General features: G+C 36.0%; 1 protein-coding gene across 4 annotated transcripts in view; it reads left to right on the forward strand.

The window, feature by feature from the left end:
* unc-13 overlaps positions 1-18,224 on the forward strand; it is a 477,247-nt gene that overhangs the window by 160,843 nt on the left and 298,180 nt on the right. The window lies entirely within an intron of this gene.

Below are 18,224 nucleotides of genomic sequence, written 5' to 3' on the forward strand. Positions count from 1 at the left end.
TATATATATATATATATGTTGAAATTATTCTTCGGGTTTATTCCGTGTGGTGTATTGTCATCCCCGATGGGAATGAATTTCGCAACGTTTCGACAAAATCACATTTGTCATCATCTGGCGATTATTGTTAAGTGTTCGGAAGTCCTCTGACCCTACTCGGATGACTTCTTACTGTGCAGGTACAATGTTGTCGTTCCATAAATACCGTTCTTGATTACCTAAGTTTGGTACCTGTCCGTGAAAACCTTCGATTAACATTTCAAAACCTTTACGGGGAGATGAGGTCATATCGAGAAGAAGAAGAACTCAGGTACCAAAACATACAGGTACCAAACTTAGGTAATCAAGAACGGTATTTATGGAACGACAACATTGTACCTGCACAGTAAGAAGTCATCCGAGTAGGGTCAGAGGACTTCCGAACACTTAACAATAATCGCCAGATGATGACAAATGTGATTTTGTCGAAACGTTGCGAAATTCATTCCCATCGGGGATGACAATACACCACACGGAATAAACCCGAAGAATAATTTCAACATATTCCTGTCCGTGAAAACCTTCGATTAACATTTCAAAACCTTTACGGGGAGATGAGGTCATATCGAGAAGAAGAAGAACTCAGGTACCAAAACATACAGGTACCAAACTTAGGTAATCAAGAACGGTATTTATGGAACGACAACATTGTACCTGCACAGTAGGAAGTCATCCGAGTAGGGTCAGAGGACTTCCGAACATTTAACAATAATCGCCAGATGATGACAATACACCACACGGAATAAACCCGAAGAATAATTTCAATATATTCCTGTCCGTGAAAACATATATATATATATATATATATATATATATATATATATATATATATATATATATATATATATATATATATATATATATATATATATATATAAATCGATTTAATTCCTCACGAATTAAATCGATTCATAGTTAATCCAGTCACTAATTATTCTGTTATATATATATATATATATATATATATATATATATATATATATATAGAGGTTGAAGGTTAGCACGACTGGCTAAGTTAAGAAATAGCACGGGGATTGAAACGGGTGTGCAGTCGGAGACAGAGAAAAATGAGAACTCTTTTTTCTGTTCAAGCTTTCGAGACTTTATTGACTCTTCTTCAGGAACTCTAGATGATAAGATGAAAATTAACAATTGTCAAAATTTGTTGTACTTTACTTACGAAAGTTGAGGTTATGTATATGAAGCAAGCATGGGAAGAATTATTTTCTTAAAACACTATGAAACTGTGATGATTTATGAAACACTCATGATACTGGATAACAGGTTAAAATTGAGAACATTATAATAAAATGTGGATGGCACTAATAACATTAGATTGTTGTAAAATAAAATTTTTTAAATTTTTTTGTATACATCTTGTGAAAGGAACATGTCCAAGTCAACTGTCAATTGTCTTGTCAAAAATTATTGGAAAAGGAGAAAAAATCCATGTCTGTGGTATGGAATGCAAAAGTGACTAAGTTTATCATCAGACAGGAATAAAGTGCTAATTGAAATTTGTGATGAATTTTTAAAAATAAATTGAATAGAATTTTGTTTTGGTTAACATCTTGGAGGAATGAACAGTTGTCTTGTCATTTACAGCAAATATTGAAAATTGATAGATGAATGGTTGAATGTGAATTTATTTTTTGATTGAGTTAAAAGAGGGTTTATTGACTGATATTTCCAATCATTATGATGTGCAGATTGACTTTTATTGTATTGGATTGGTAGCAGGATGGTTGGTGCGTCTGTTTTGATTGTCTAAGTGAAGTAGGTAAGTATAGATTATACTAAGTCCTTCTATGTCTCTTCTAGAATTCATACTGAGAGGATTTTTGAAAATGTTTGTCATTTCTAGGAACATTCTTTTGTGTACGTTGTTGGATTGGTCTAATATTTTGACATTGTCATATGCAATTTTATGGTCATGGTTGATGGAATGTTGTGCTAAAGTGCAGCTATTTTTGTTGTTTTTTATATCACTTTTGTGGGCTGTGATTCTATCTTTGAGGAGTCTGCCAGTTTGGCCTATGTATATTTGGTTGCATTCTGCACAAGGAATTCCATAAACTATGCCTGAGTTGTGTAGAGTTGGAGTTTTATCTTTTAATTTAGAAAAAATGTTTTTTACTATCACTGTATTTTTTAATGAAATTGTAATGTTTTGGAAAGGTTTGAAAATTTTTTTAATTTTATACGATAATCCTTCGATGTGAGGAATGGAGAAATATTTGGAAGTCACAGCATTGTGTATGGGAAGGGGAGCATCAACCCTACTGGGTTCAGTAAGAGTGGTGGAACGACTGAAGATTAAACTGTTGATTAATTTGGGTGGATATCCACTTGCGATGAATAAGTTTGTAAGTTTTTTGAGATTCTGGTTCCGAAGGGTGGAGTGGCTTGTGAGGATCACTCTGTTTTTCATTCCTAAGACCAAGAAAAAAAAAATCAATCTGGTCTTAGGAATGAAAAACAGAGTGATCCTCACAAGCCACTCCACAAGCCAGACCAGATTGATTTTTTTTTTCTTGGTCTTAGGAATGAAAAACAGAGTGATCCTCACAAGCCACTCCACCCTTCGGAACCAGAATCTCAAAAAACTTACAAACTTATTCATCGCAAGTGGATATCCACCCAAATTAATCAACAGTTTAATCTTCAGTCGTTCCACCACTCTTACTGAACCCAGTAGGGTTGATGCTCCCCTTCCCATACACAATGCTGTGACTTCCAAATATTTCTCCATTCCTCACATCGAAGGATTATCGTATAAAATTAAAAAAATTTTCAAACCTTTCCAAAACATTACAATTTCATTAAAAAATACAGTGATAGTAAAAAACATTTTTTCTAAATTAAAAGATAAAACTCCAACTCTACACAACTCAGGCATAGTTTATGGAATTCCTTGTGCAGAATGCAACCAAATATACATAGGCCAAACTGGCAGACTCCTCAAAGATGGAATCACAGCCCACAAAAGTGATATAAAAAACAACAAAAATAGCTGCACTTTAGCACAACATTCCATCAACCATGACCATAAAATTGCATATGACAATGTCAAAATATTAGACCAATCCAACAACGTACACAAAAGAATGTTCCTAGAAATGACAAACATTTTCAAAAATCCTCTCAGTATGAATTCTAGAAGAGACATAGAAGGACTTAGTATAATCTATACTTACCTACTTCACTTAGACAATCAAAACAGACGCACCAACCATCCTGCTACCAATCCAATACAATAAAAGTCAATCTGCACATCATAATGATTGGAAATATCAGTCAATAAACCCTCTTTTAACTCAATCAAAAAATAAATTCACATTCAACCATTCATCTATCAATTTTCAATATTTGCTGTAAATGACAAGACAACTGTTCATTCCTCCAAGATGTTAACCAAAACAAAATTCTATTCAATTTATTTTTAAAAATTCATCACAAATTTCAATTAGCACTTTATTCCTGTCTGATGATAAACTTAGTCACTTTTGCATTCCATACCACAGACATGGATTTTTTCTCCTTTTCCAATAATTTTTGACAAGACAATTGACAGTTGACTTGGACATGTTCCTTTCACAAGATGTATACAAAAAAATTTAAAAAATTTTATTTTACAACAATCTAATGTTATTAGTGCCATCCACATTTTATTATAATGTTCTCAATTTTAACCTGTTATCCAGTATCATGAGTGTTTCATAAATCATCACAGTTTCATAGTGTTTTAAGAAAATAATTCTTCCCATGCTTGCTTCATATACATAACCTCAACTTTCGTAAGTAAAGTACAACAAATTTTGACAATTGTTAATTTTCATCTTATCATCTAGAGTTCCTGAAGAAGAGTCAATAAAGTCTCGAAAGCTTGAACAGAAAAAAGAGTTCTCATTTTTCTCTGTCTCCGACTGCACACCCGTTTCAATCCCCGTGCTATTTTTATATATATATATATATATATATATATATATATATATATATATATATATATATATATATATATATATATATATATATATATATATATATCTGTTTCTATATCAAGACACTCAATAACTTTCATATTTATATATATTAACTATTATATATTATGAGTTAACTCTCTCTTCCCTATCTTCCCATATCACGAACGTGTCATCAACATAATGCAGCTAATAATATGGTTTCACGATCGCTTGCTCTGAGGCCCGTTGTTTGGAATTTCCCATGAAGAAGTTTGCCACTGCCGGACTCAATGGACTGCCCATTGCGGTACCATTCGTTCGTTCGTAAGGAACAACATCCCACTGAAAATAAGTTGATGATAAACAACGAGCGAAGAAGACGGTTATATCTGCTGGGAATACTTCGCTAATTACCCGTTTCGTGTCCTTGATCGAAACCATTGTGTGTAAGGAGATCACGTCAAAGCTCACTAGTATGTCTCCAGGACCTAACTTCATATCTCTACTATTTTGAATCACGTGTCCCGAGTTCTCACTGAATAACTCTGTATTTCCTATAAATGGCTGCATTAGGGTAGTAAAGTATTTGGCCAGCTCATAAACTGGTGAACACATCGCATTCATGGTAGGTTCACGTAGTGGCACATTCGTTTTTCTCCAAATCCCGGAGGTCGGGTCCCGACTGAGTCTTTCGTATGTCCCTGGACTGAGTAAGGCGACAATTTTCTCATTATGATCCTTGGTGTTCATCTCGATAGTGGTGTTTCCTTTGTCAGCCGGCAATATCAATAAATTAATATCTGCATTGAGATTTATCAGCGCCTCTAATTCATGTCATGTTTTGTTGGCCTTGGGCAGTCTTTTATATGAATAATTTCAAAAATTTGGGTCGATGATTTTCAAGGAGGTTCATATCGCTATTTTCAAAAACTGGAATTTATCTGGAAAAGTACCCTCTCTTATACATAATAATTTCAATCTAGTTAGGGATGAATAAGCGCCTTATATAACTAGCAAATTTCAACCAAATCGGTGTAAGGACGTTTGAGATATTTTATAAATACCGTTTTTTTTTCAACTTCAACACCCAATAGCTCAGGAACGGAGCAACCCCTGACATATGTTCGTAAAAACCTTTTTTTCTTAAAACGACCTAACGAATCATCCTCTGAAGTTTCGTACCGTACTTAAAAAATACTCTGTATAACATTTGAAAAGTACTCACATTATAAATGATTCTTGTCACCCCATCACAATATATAGTTAGGAATCAAGTACCTATAAACCAATTTTTGTGAAATCTCATTTTCGTTTGTTATCAGGTTCGTTCCAACCTTGAGTCACAAACAGATTTCCAACTGTTTGTAAATCGTTGACAACGCGCATGTCTGGTAAATATTGGTTTCTGATTAATTTGAAATTTCTGATTGGAACAGCAGATAGTTCAACTGAAGTTTGGCATGGAATTTCAACATAACCTTCAAAAATAATTTGGGAAAGAAAGTTTTTGGCTTTCTACTACTCCATCTTAATACAAAAAAGGGGATGAGGGAATCTTCCAAAGAAAGGAAGGAAGTAATCAATTTGAATGTGTAGATCATGGATGTGTAGATCATGCAAAGAAGTAACTTTCAGACACAAACGGAAAGAATGTCCTCCTGAAACAGCTACTTTCATATAAACATTGAATTACACGAAAGAAAAAAAATTCTTTCGAAACAAATACTTCTATATGAACACTGAAATATACAGAAGATACTTTTCTCTACTCAGTTTGTATTTCAAACATTCCACAACGAATGTCACTCCCAAAAATATAACCCCTTCAATTCTTTAAAAATAAATCTAATCAAGTGTATATCTGGAGAGTAAAAGAAGGTTGCAGTATTTTATATCTCTATTCTATTTACTTATCAACATGGAACTGGGAGGTCACCGCAATAATTAATTTGTGTAATTAAAGATGTTCATATTATAGGTTCACTTAAAGAATTCCCAATTTTTCCTGCGCCAGCAAATACATAATTTATTTTATAACAATTTTTGCAGATTATGTTGTTTGTAAGTTGCATGAACATAAAACAGAAACAGTAATACGGAATATGCATGCGTCAGATTGATGGTTAGAAGATAATCCTCAAACCATTCTGATAGATTTCGAACAGGTTTGAATCTTGGATGGAACAGAAAACTGATAGTTTATTAATGGTTGGAAACTCACGTTGGAACGCAATCACATTACTGCGCAGAATCCTGACTGTAAGAAACTGTTTCTGACGCTGGTTGGAACGAACCTATCGCGAACGCATTTTTTTATCAGAAAATAACGACATACGAGATCAGTTGAACAAAAAAGTATATGAATCGGTTCGATGTGCATTTCCTTTCCATATTTCTTGATAAATTTTTTCCTGGTCGATTTTGGTCTAAGATATCAGGTTTCTGGGTCAAACTCGTAATTGTGGCTAGAGCCCCCATAAGAACGATAACACTAGCCATTGATCAACTTGAATTGCGTGCAAAGGAGTTTTATGACTAATTAGCGACTTTTATTTTTATAGGTAAACGGATCGTTGAGATTCAAAACGTTATATGCTAATATCATGGTAGGAAAAAAATGTTAATTTCATTTAATTGCTACTCAACTCGAACGCCCTTGGCTTGAATAAATTTAAAATTATTCGTCAATATCGAAAATAATTCAAGCACTGGTGGTATTACGAGTGAAAACATAATTCCTCGAACCAGAAATCAATATAATTATAATACCTTTGGCCAGCCATCATGCACGAACTCGTCTATATTCTCTTGTGATGAATTAGACCATCACTTAACGTAAGTGGACAGAAAGACGGTCCATAAAATGCACCACATAAATAAAACTAATGAATAACGGACTGGCGGGGGAGATTTTACCCAATAAATTATTCGAATTGAACTTGTCAGGGTGACTTTTATCAATTGATCGAAATGAATTGGCAATTTCATTGGAAATATCGCTCGAAGCATCAGAAATAAATTTTTCATTTCGATAATCCTCAACATTCCAATTTTTTATGAATTGCCTTTATATCATATACCAGTATATCATATAGTAGAAACATGCTATTTAATATTGAACACGGTGTATTATATTTTTGAAGAACAACAATGAAACAAAAATTCCAAATCTTGACAAATGCAAAGTGAAGAAGCACTCTGAATTATGTGGGCTTTTCCTGCCACCGTTGAAACTTGCCTTGTTCACAGTCTAAATGTAATGAGAAGATTTTGAAAACCGTCTAGATGTTTCTATCACATTTTTAGCCGATATTTTAATGTATTGGTGATGTCAATTTCCATTTTGTTCCGGAGACACGTTTTTCTTCAATGGCCGAGTTGAAAAGTTTTCCGAGTGCATAAATATGGTCTCTCAATATCAATAGATTGATTTACATGGAAACGGCATCAAAAACTGGTTACTCATACAATATTATCACCAATTTGAATAAAAACATCTTTCCGATTAGTTTTATTTGGTCCACTATTCTCTAACCACGCGATTCAATATCTTTCTGTCAGAATTAAAATTTCTAGTGAACCCCAGACACCTGTATCAGTAGAGTACGGAGAGTAAGTGTAGGCCCACAGCACTTAGGCAACATGTGACCCATTGTACATCCTCCCAAGGAGTTGTCCTCCTAGGTCATCGTCCATCCTGTCCCTTCCAGGAAGGTGAACAGGTATCTGGGAGACGTCTCCTTTATATCGGCAGGTGTAGGCCAAGACTCGCCGAACACACACTCTTTCATTGACGATAACTCCGGACATTCACATAGAACATGCCTAACAGTTTCATTTTTCTGTTCACACATCCTGCATAGAGGTGTTTCTACTAGCCACGTATTGTAGAGATGTTTCCTTAGTTGACAGTGGTCAGTCAGATATCCTACTATTAAGCGTAGATTTTTCCTGGTCATTGCCAGATATTTCTTCGGCGCTAGCTTTCCAGGGCCGCCCAAAGTGGTCCTGGTAAGATTGCATCCTTTGATTTCATCCCATCTCTTTAGGGATTGAGCATGGCTGTGACGTTTGGCTAGTTTCGCAATTGTCGAAGTCATCAGGCCGTAGGTGCCACTGGGTCCTAAAATTCTTAGCCCAGTCGCTTCCTTGGCTGAAGAATCGGCCATGCGATTACCTTCACTCCTGTCGTGCCCTTTAACCCACATCAGGATAATGTTATTATCTACCGAGGCTTTGGCTAAATCTTGGTAGCACTCTAGTACTAGCCCTGAGGTAACACGATGTCTGTTCAAGGCTAATAGAGCTTGTTTGCTATCAGTGCAGATTGTTGTTTTTCCAGAAATTATTTTCCTGGTTATTTCTTTTGTGGCGATTGAGATACCAGGCAGTTCTATTTGGAACACGCTGGTATTTTTTCTCATTCCCCATTTATTTATATTCTGTAGGGTTTGTTAAACACAAACCTGGGTTCAGTTGCATCACTGGTTGCCTGTATCAGAGGTTGCGCAGTAAGCGCTTCTCGCCATAGGCTCAGCCTCCATTGACCCATTCCTACTTCGAGGTTTACACCAGCCGTGTGCAATCGTAACATGGCCATTAACGCAACCTTCTTAACTTGCAGGTCCAGAGGGGCCAGACCAGTAATCAATTCCATTGCCGCGGTTGGTGTTGTTCTCATGACTCCTGTGATGTTTAAACAAGCCAGTCGATGTATTTGATATACTTTTTAGATGGCTGTTGCTTGTAGAACTTTCGGTCCCCATGCAATGGCTCCATACGTTAACATAGGTCTTATCATTGCAGTGTAGATCCAGGTGACTACACGTGGTGAAAGACCCCATGCGCGCCCCACTGTCCTCCGACATTGCTCATAAGCCACATATGCTTTTTTTTTATCTACTCTGTAGGTGAGAATTCCATGTTAACTTCCTGTCGAGGATAGTACCAAGGTATTTCACCTCTTCAGAGAAGTTAACTTTGTCTTGTTTATCTAGATTGATCGTTTACAAAAACTGAGAGCTTCTTCCACAGAATATAATTTGACATTTTTCAGTTCAAACAGCGATATAGACTTTTCATCTCAGGAATTAGTTACGATTCAGTGAGCAAGGGCGATGGCAACTCCCCTGTTGCAAAGCAAAGCTGGGACAGCAACCGCTGACGAGATTCGTTTTCTGTATTTCACTGCAACTTCCACTGCAAGGCAAATAAACATATGCCAATCACAACGCATTTGTGATCCAGCATCAGACAGCACATTGGTGTCATCAGTGGTGCTAGGCTGAACCACAAATGCATAGTGCATTGCTGGACTCATCTGTCCAGCAATGGACTATGCCATCTCTACTAATGAAGGCCCCAACTAGAGTCGTAACGATTTCCTATCAGTTCTTTCGCAGTAGTTTGATTTGTTATTTAGGTACTTTCTTTTCTGAAAGGTTTCCACGTCACTTGTCTTGCGTTAAGAAATCGTCCCAATTCCATAATTACTATTGGGGCCTTGTTCTGGCTCGCAGATTCTTGTCTTCGGATATGCAAATATTTAGCACCTATTGGTGAACTGCTGGGAAGCTGGTATCAACACTGAAATGACTTTCTCGCTTTTCAATTATAGATCATACATCTACCATAACTACTCTTTGAAAATTATTGTTTTGCGTATAATATCATTTTGCACTCTATAAAATAGAATCCATCCTCATCATGGTTGTGGAATCAATAAAATCAATTTCTCCTCTTCCCAAATTCAATATGAATAATGCCAAGTTCAGAAAGTTTCCAATTTCACCTGAGCTTTTCTGTGTCATATATTAATACCTTCGCGATATGTTCGCATTCATTTTCCGGTGGTCAAGTAGATTGTGCATCACAACTGAACTCATGTGGACCGCTCAATCTTATTGTATCAGGGCAGTAATGGGATGGAACTAAATCCGGATAAGACGGAACCTCTCAATATAACAAAGAAATCCTGGAAGCTCAAAATCTTTGACAAATTGTGACTTCAAAGAGATGTGCTGATGAATGCTGGTGTTCAACCTTGATATGGCACATTTATTCGTTCATCTATATATACAGTGTGACCCATTTAAGATGGAAGCACCCTCCTAAAATCTTTATTTACCCCCATTTTTTTTACTTTATGATTAATTTATTTCACGAAATATGCTGTTGCGTATGGGTCAATGGTATGAGCAAGTAGGCTGCGACTAGTTTATCATCTATTTATTCAGGAATTGTTATTTCGTAATTCACATTTATTACCCAAATCGTCCAGCACGGAACATAAAACTAACCAAGCATTCAATCGGACTGGAGCAGTATCCACGTATATTTTGAAGAATAATATACGAAGAAGGAATGGAAATAATCAGACTATATATTTCAGAAATAATCCAAATAAGAGTTAAAGGGTGGTCAGCTTAGATTTAATTAAATTGAAGGCATTTGCACCAAAATTTTTGCACACTCCAGAACCAGGTGATCAAACGGACGGATACCTCAACGCTAGACATATTTTACAGAATATTATGTTCAGTGAGGAAGCTAGTTTCACAACAAATGGAGTGGATTCATCACCAAATTTTTTATATTGGTCCACTGATGATCCAAACTGGGTGAATAACTGTAAAAAGCAGTATTCAGCAAAAGAAAATGTTTGGTGTGGAATATTGAATGAGGGAATAATTGGACCATTCCTTTTTTGACAGCAATATCAATGCCACAAATGTCTTACAATTTTTAAGAAATGAATTGTCGGATGCAGTAGATGAACTTTCTCTTGCAGAATAAAGGAATTTATATTTTCAATTAGATGGATATTCTGTTCATAATGGGGGAATCGTGAAGAGTTGGCTGTATCAAAACTACCCTAATCATTGGATAGGACTGGGAAGTAGATTAATTGGATGGGTACCTAGATCGCCTGACGTTACTATACTGGATTATTTCCTACGGAGCTATGCCACACAAAATGTCTACAAATCACGACCAAGGCAACGAGCGGAACTGTGTACAAGAATTCAGCAAGCGTGTGCTGCAATTACACCGCACGCCAAAATTGAAAGTTTCAATGTAAAGTAATCAAAAAAATACATTTTTGACAGCAACATCAATGCCACAAATGTCTTACATTTTCAAGAAATGAATTGTCGGACGCAGTAGATGAACTTCCTCTTACAGAACCAAGGAATTTATATTTTCAGTTAGATGGCTATTCTGTTCATAATGCGGGAATCGTGAAGAGTTGGCTGTATCAAAACTACCCTAATCATTGGATAGGAGTGGGGAGTAGATTAATTGGATGAGCACCTAGATCGCCTGACGTTACTATACTGGATTATTTCCTACGGAGCTATGCCACACAAAATGTCTACAAATCACGACCAAGGCAACCAGCGGAACTGTGTACAAGAATTCAGCAAGCGTGTGCTGCAATTACTCCGCACACCAAAATTGAAAGTTTCAATGTAAAGTAATCAAAAAAATACATTTTTCACAGCAACATCAATGCCACAAATGTCTTACATTTTCAAGAAATGAATTGTCGGACGCAGTAGATGAACTTCCTCTTACAGAACCGAGGAATTTATATTTTCAGTTAGATGGCTATTCTGTTCATAATGAGGGAATCGTGAAGATTTGGCTGTATCAAAACTACCCTAATCATTGGATAGGAGTGGGGAGTAGATTAATTGGATGGGCACCTAGATCGCCTGACGCTACTATACTAGATTATTTCCTACGGAGCTATGCCACACAAAATGTCTACAAATCACGACCAAGGCAACGAGCGGAACTGTGTACAAGAATTCAGCATGCGTGTGCTGCAATTACTCCGCACGCCAAAATTGAAAGTTTCAATGTAAAGTAATCAAAAAAATAAATTTTTTTGAAATTATGGACCATTTTTTGAAGAGGTTGAAAGAATTGAAATTTTAATTTTTTTGTTAAAACCCTAACAATAAAACTAAGCGAGTTATGACAGAAATAATGTTGGTTCCCATTTTGTCGGTCACAAAAAATGTAAAAATCAGTCTCTAATTCCGAAAACTATTTTTCAGATGAAGTTTGTGGAGATCAAATCGTGAGGTGTAGTTTATGAAATAATTATGGATTTTCATCAAGTAACGGCCAAATCAATCAGAAAAACAGTCTCTAATTGTTACTCCTATTGAAAATGATCATATTCACTTCAGAATTCATTTCATTCATATACTTTTAATATGCTCTAGTTTCATAGTTTGAACCGCTCAATTTTGAAAAAGAAAGAGTTTGCAGTGAAAAAAGCATTTTTGTGATTTTGCAAAGAATTGCCTTCAATATAACTTGGAAACTTCTTATTGGGGCATTGATGAATGAATAGACATTATAACTATGATATGCTCATTATTGGAAGACTTTGAGTCATTTTGAACGAAAGGCAATTCTTGGTGAAATAACAAAAATGCTTCTTCCACTTCAAGCTAAATCTTTTTCAAAAATGGGCACTTTGAACAGGTTAAATTTCCAGAACATATTTCAAATACAAATTTGAGTAGGTAATAAAGTGGTAACGCTTATTTTAACCCTTTGTGGACGGAATTATTTTTTTTCGAATTATTCCGAAATTGAATAATCTTAATAAAAATTGAATAATCTTAAGAAAAAAAAAACTGATGAATTTTTGTTATATTTTGAATATTTTTCGAAAAAACAGGTGGTTACCCTATGGAACCACTAGGCCACAAACAAATTGTTAAATAACATGAAATGGAATGAAACAGTTCCTCCCTTCAGAAAGACAAACCTACATTACATGCAGTACAGTGCCATTTTGTGCGATGAGGTACTGCTTTGGTACTGCAATGTGAACAACGTAGTTCAGTTCCATGCTTAGGTATATGAGCAGCTTTATCAGTTCTTATTTCTATAGGAACTCGTACTTTGAACTTGTTGCTGGTACTTGGCTTATCCGTGCTTCTTCTCCCTAATTGCGGCATTTTTGGGTCAGCTCCAATCAAACCAATCTTTCACTAATTTTTCACACTTCACTTCTGTGGTCGTTCCATCTTTTTGTTTCCTTTTTACAGTTTCTACATCTTCAGGACTATGAAAGTTACTTAGAAAAAGTATGGGCTTTCTATCCATCCATTGCAGAGCTAGCACTCATTCTCCAATTTGAATCACCTCTATTCATTTTTTTCTTCGTTTTGAGATCACCCGGAATATCTTTTCTGTCTTTTCTAGCTGTTCCACATGCGTAGATCTTGTCTTGCAGCAAGTCACGTTGTAATTCTACAGAATTAAAATAATTAAGAAAATAAACTCAATAATTTTTTCCGACCAAATCTCTCGTGAGGTCATTTATAACTCTCGTTCCAAGATTCTGCTCCCTCAAATCATTGACTTTTCCAGTATAGATTTGAAATTGGCAGACGTAGCCTGACTGTTCAGCACATACCCATACTTTGTACCCCCTCTTTATGGGTTTCATGGGCATATATGAGGGGTAAATCATCTTCACTGTGAAAATCATCATTTTCATCACGAATATCTTCTTGGCCATCAAAAATATCGTCCTGATCTTCTAAAATATGATCTACTTCATCTGAATCGAGTACCATGTCCAACTCAATAACTAAATCCCCATACTCTGAAACATCAGATCCCTCCGATGGAATATTCTCCAGCAAATTGTAAGCATCATCACTAGTTATTCCACTCAAATCGAAATTTCTATTCATCTTGAGAACCTGCAAAAAATAATCATCATTACCCATCTATCGGCGTAGTGGCACCAAACGGAACCACCAATCAAAATACCAAATATAACTCAGTTATTCACATATTTCACAACAATGCATTAGGCAACACAAAGAAGTACTTATTTATGAACAAATAAAAATTTTACATACCTTATAATAACCTCAGACAGTTTGCATAATTCGCATTGAAAAACGTTACACTTGCACATCAGCAAACGCGCCAAATATCTGTTGTTTACTAATTCTGAATCCCCACTTCAATTCCGCAAAATGTTCAGCCGATGAAATATACGATGTAAGCATCGTTTTGAACCAGGTGGTTCCAGCGCTCGATCACTCCGCCGGAAATTTATAAAATGGTGGTCCAAAAGTGGAACCACTGAGCCACAAAGGGTTAAATTATGGTGATTTTCACTTTTTATATCGTCGAAAAACACAGAGAATGTTTTTTATCATATTTCGTCTGATTTTGGTGATGGACACTTTTCAAAAACAAAAAAAAGCTCTTCTCAAAATATTCTATGAGTTTCTTTCTGAAAATGCATTGTTTTTTGGTTACTTCACGTTTGAACTTTCAGTTCTGTCATTTTATTCGAAAGAATCACCCTTCAAGAAGCTATTGTCCATAAACTCACATTTCTTTTTGTTTCTTATATATTTTCACAGATAATGATTATCCGATTAGATACTTACTTTTCGTGAAAAACCTTCTGAATACGTGTGTTAATTGACATTCAGTTCTGGACTTACTTAAAAATTAAAAAAACATATGTTTCTCCGTTAACCAGCTGTCGCACCTCTACGGACGACAACCCTCAGAAGTCTAAACTTGTGCGAGCTAAGGATTAACGAGGTCTCACATTTCAACGTGTGCTTCCTAACACGGGTTGGACGATAGCAAATGAAAATCGATCTTTCAGCCTGTGGCTCTAACCACCGACCAACCCGGCGGTCACTTGAGTGAGTGAAAAAATCCTCCACGTCAAAGGAACCGGCTACCGACCGTTCCAATTGAAACATTGTTTAAACCTGACGTAGGCCCCCCAGAGTAAAAGCACTCCCAGTACAGGATAAACTCCGAAATAAAAGATAAGTAGAACCTAAATAAAAATTCTCATGAATATTAGTGTTATTTGACATACTAATCATACGAGCATAAAGTGCAAAAGAATGAACTCAATTTCAACGTAAAATCGTAAATTGAACTAAAAAAAAACCAATCCAAATTCGCTCATAGAGGAATGGTAATTTCAAAAGTGATTTTCACTTCAAGAAAAAGCACTGGTGTATCATTTTATTCTCTGTTCATATCAAGTATTTCTATAAAAGTCTCAAAAATATTCTTCCGAAACATTAGCATGTTTTTACACCTGAACACTTGAAATTAAAGTGAGTGAGCTTACCATGATATCATTTGTTGAATCCTGACCTGCCATTTGACATGTTTCTCGCATTTTTTCAGAGATAATTTTACTATATAAAAATATTCCACAAGTGACATTTCTGGGAGAACACAAAATACTACATGGATCAATAAGTCCCGAGACTAACCCAGAGATGGCGCTCTTAGTAAACCAGTAACCACGTCTTTCTAGAGTACTAACCTTTGCTTGAAACGTGTCGAAATTTTAAGTCGATCGGACCAGAAACAGCTGAGTTATCGAGGTTAGAGTAAAGTCGTTTTGTAGTTTGTTTAAAAAATGGAAAAAACCGAGTTTCGTGTTCTTATAAAACATTGTTTTTTAATGGGTAAAAACACCGTGCAAGCGAAAGAATGGATTGAAAAATGTTACCCGGACTCTTGTCCATCAAAAGCAACGATTTGTCGGTGGTTTGCCGAGTTTAAACGTGGTCGTACCGACACAAATGACGCAGAACGCTCGGGTAGACCTGTGGAAGCTGTTACACCGGAAAATGTGAGTGAAGTGACAAAAATTGTAATGAAAGATCGTAAAGTGAAGCTCCCTGAGATTGCTGAGATGACACAGATATCATATGGAAGTGTATTTACTATCCTTCATGAAAAATTGAGCATGAAAAAGGTTTTTTCTAAGTGGGTGCCGCGATTGCTTTCGATGGAACAAAAACAGCAACGAGTCGATGATTCAGAAAGCTGTTTATCGCTATTTACTCGCAACAAAAAAAAAATCTTGCGTCGTTACGTGACCATGGACGAAACATGGATACATCACTACACTCCAGAGTCAAAGCGGCAGTCATCTGAGTGGCGCACAGCTGGCGAAAGCCGTCCGAAACGTCCGAAAACGCAGCAGTCAGCTGGCAAAGTGATGGCGTCAGTTTTTTGGGATGCGCATGGCGTGATTTTCATTGACTACCTCGAAAAAGGTAAATCGATCAACAGTGATTATTATATTGACTTACTGGTACGTTTGAAGGAGGAAATCGCAAAAAAACGACCGCACATGCAGAGAAAAAAAATCCTTTTTCACCAAGACAATGCACCTTGCCACAGGTCGATGAAAACAATGGCAAAATTAAACGAATTGGGCTTTGATCTGCTTCCCCACCCCCCATACTCACCAGATTTAGCCCCCAGTGACTACTGGCTCTTTGCTGATCTTAAAAAAATGCTCCAGGGAAAAAGATTTGGCTCAAATGAGGAGGTCATCGCTGAAACTGAAACTTATTCTGAAGCGAAAGATACATTTTTTTATAAACATGGTATTGAAAAATTGGAAAAGCGTTGGAACCATTGTATCACCCTAAAAGGAGATTATGTTGATGAATAAAAAAAAAATTTGTAAAAAAAATGTTGTTTTCATTGTTAGTCTCGGGACTTATTGATCCATGTTATAATGTTGTAATCAATATAGTTACTGCTTGTAAATACATCTTCCGCCGCTAATAACCATGAGGTTGTTGCGGTTATTTTCAAATAAAAAAACACAACACCGGTAATACGGGATGAAAATTGGTTTACACAATCTAAAAATCAATTCTCCCGACACTACAAACCAATTACTCGGAGCGAGAGCATATTCAACAAAACTTTAATACTTGCTTCAAGTTTTTATTAGTGTTGCACTCTGATGTAATATTCATAAGGTTTATTCTACTTCCATATTTCCACGAGATCCCTAGTGTAATTCTCTGTCGTTTAATCTATGTGTGCTTTCGAAGAGCAGATGAATATAAGGTACAGGACATTATCTATGATCCATTCGACGACTAATGAATCGATCCCTATGCTAGTTGAACTCTGAAAATTACAAGCGTGCTGGTGCAGGTTCAGATTTTATCTGATGCTGAAGATTTTAAAGATTTCAAAGCAGGTGATCTAAAGCAACACGGTGATTATAGAATAATATCAATCATTTCAAATTTTGCAAAACTTTGGCTGAACCATTTGACACTGTGTCTGAGGATGTTTATAAGTTATATGAAAATTATATGACAAGTAGAAACTAGCGAGTGAAAATTGGTCAAACTCAAAGTTCTCCTCTGAAAATAAATATTAGTGTACCACAAGGTACGGTATAATAACTAATACTGTTCCTAGTGTGAATAAATAGTATTTGCAAAATGAATCATGACCAATATCATAATATTTCAAAGCAACACATGAGAAGTGACTTTTCTCTTAGCCAAATATCTCGCGTTCAACCTATTCCTGAAAGGAGCAAGGAAAATCTTTCAAATAACTTACAAGATCAACCAATTCTAAAAACAATAAGAAATCATGAACCTCATTGTCCACGACAAAGTTGTCAGTGTCCGGAAATATTTGAAACTCTTCTGGTGAATATCTGAGAATTTTTACTGATCACTATATGAGATGAAATGACCACAAATGACCGAAAAGAATAAGTGCTAATGAACAAATTTTATACTCTAAGATAGGGATCTCCAAACTTTGAAGCCTTCGGGCCATAATGATTTTTTCAGTTTGTTCCAAGGGCCAATTTCTGCCCTCAACTATATTTCTAGACTAGGATAGTCGCAAAGTGCGTGACCTAAGCAAACTTACGCTTTTTTTGCATTTCAATTATTATTGTGACACTTAACGACATCTAGTGTCGAGTAGTGGTACTATGTACTATCTTTTTCAGCTACCCGCTAGGTGGCATTAGGCGTAATTGAATTTTTGGAATTACCGCGTTGGTTCGAGAAAGTTCTGGTTCTAGCTAGTGTATTCCGATCACCTCGAGATGGCAGTAATAATTGCATATAAAAAGGCTAGCGGCGCAACTGCGAGTTAGTCTGCGTAGGAAAGGCGAATGAAGCGAAACTGTCTATTGTGAAATAAAGTAACACCCGTCAATAAAAGTATTTTGATTTGACTTATTGTTTTTATGTGTGATTTGTTAGTATGGAAAAGAAGCGAAAAATCGACAGTGAATGCAGAACGTTCCAAGAAAAATGGAACTTTCAGTATTTTGTGATTGAGTCCAGTAATAAGGCGCTATGTTTAATTTGTAATGAAACCATAGCTGTTCTCAAAGACTATAACATC

This window comes from Leptinotarsa decemlineata, unplaced genomic scaffold, assembly GCF_025532065.1.
Source record: "Leptinotarsa decemlineata unplaced genomic scaffold, Ldec_3_MD MMD2_tig00002974_RagTag_RagTag, whole genome shotgun sequence".
Lineage (NCBI taxonomy): Eukaryota > Metazoa > Arthropoda > Insecta > Coleoptera > Chrysomelidae > Leptinotarsa > Leptinotarsa decemlineata.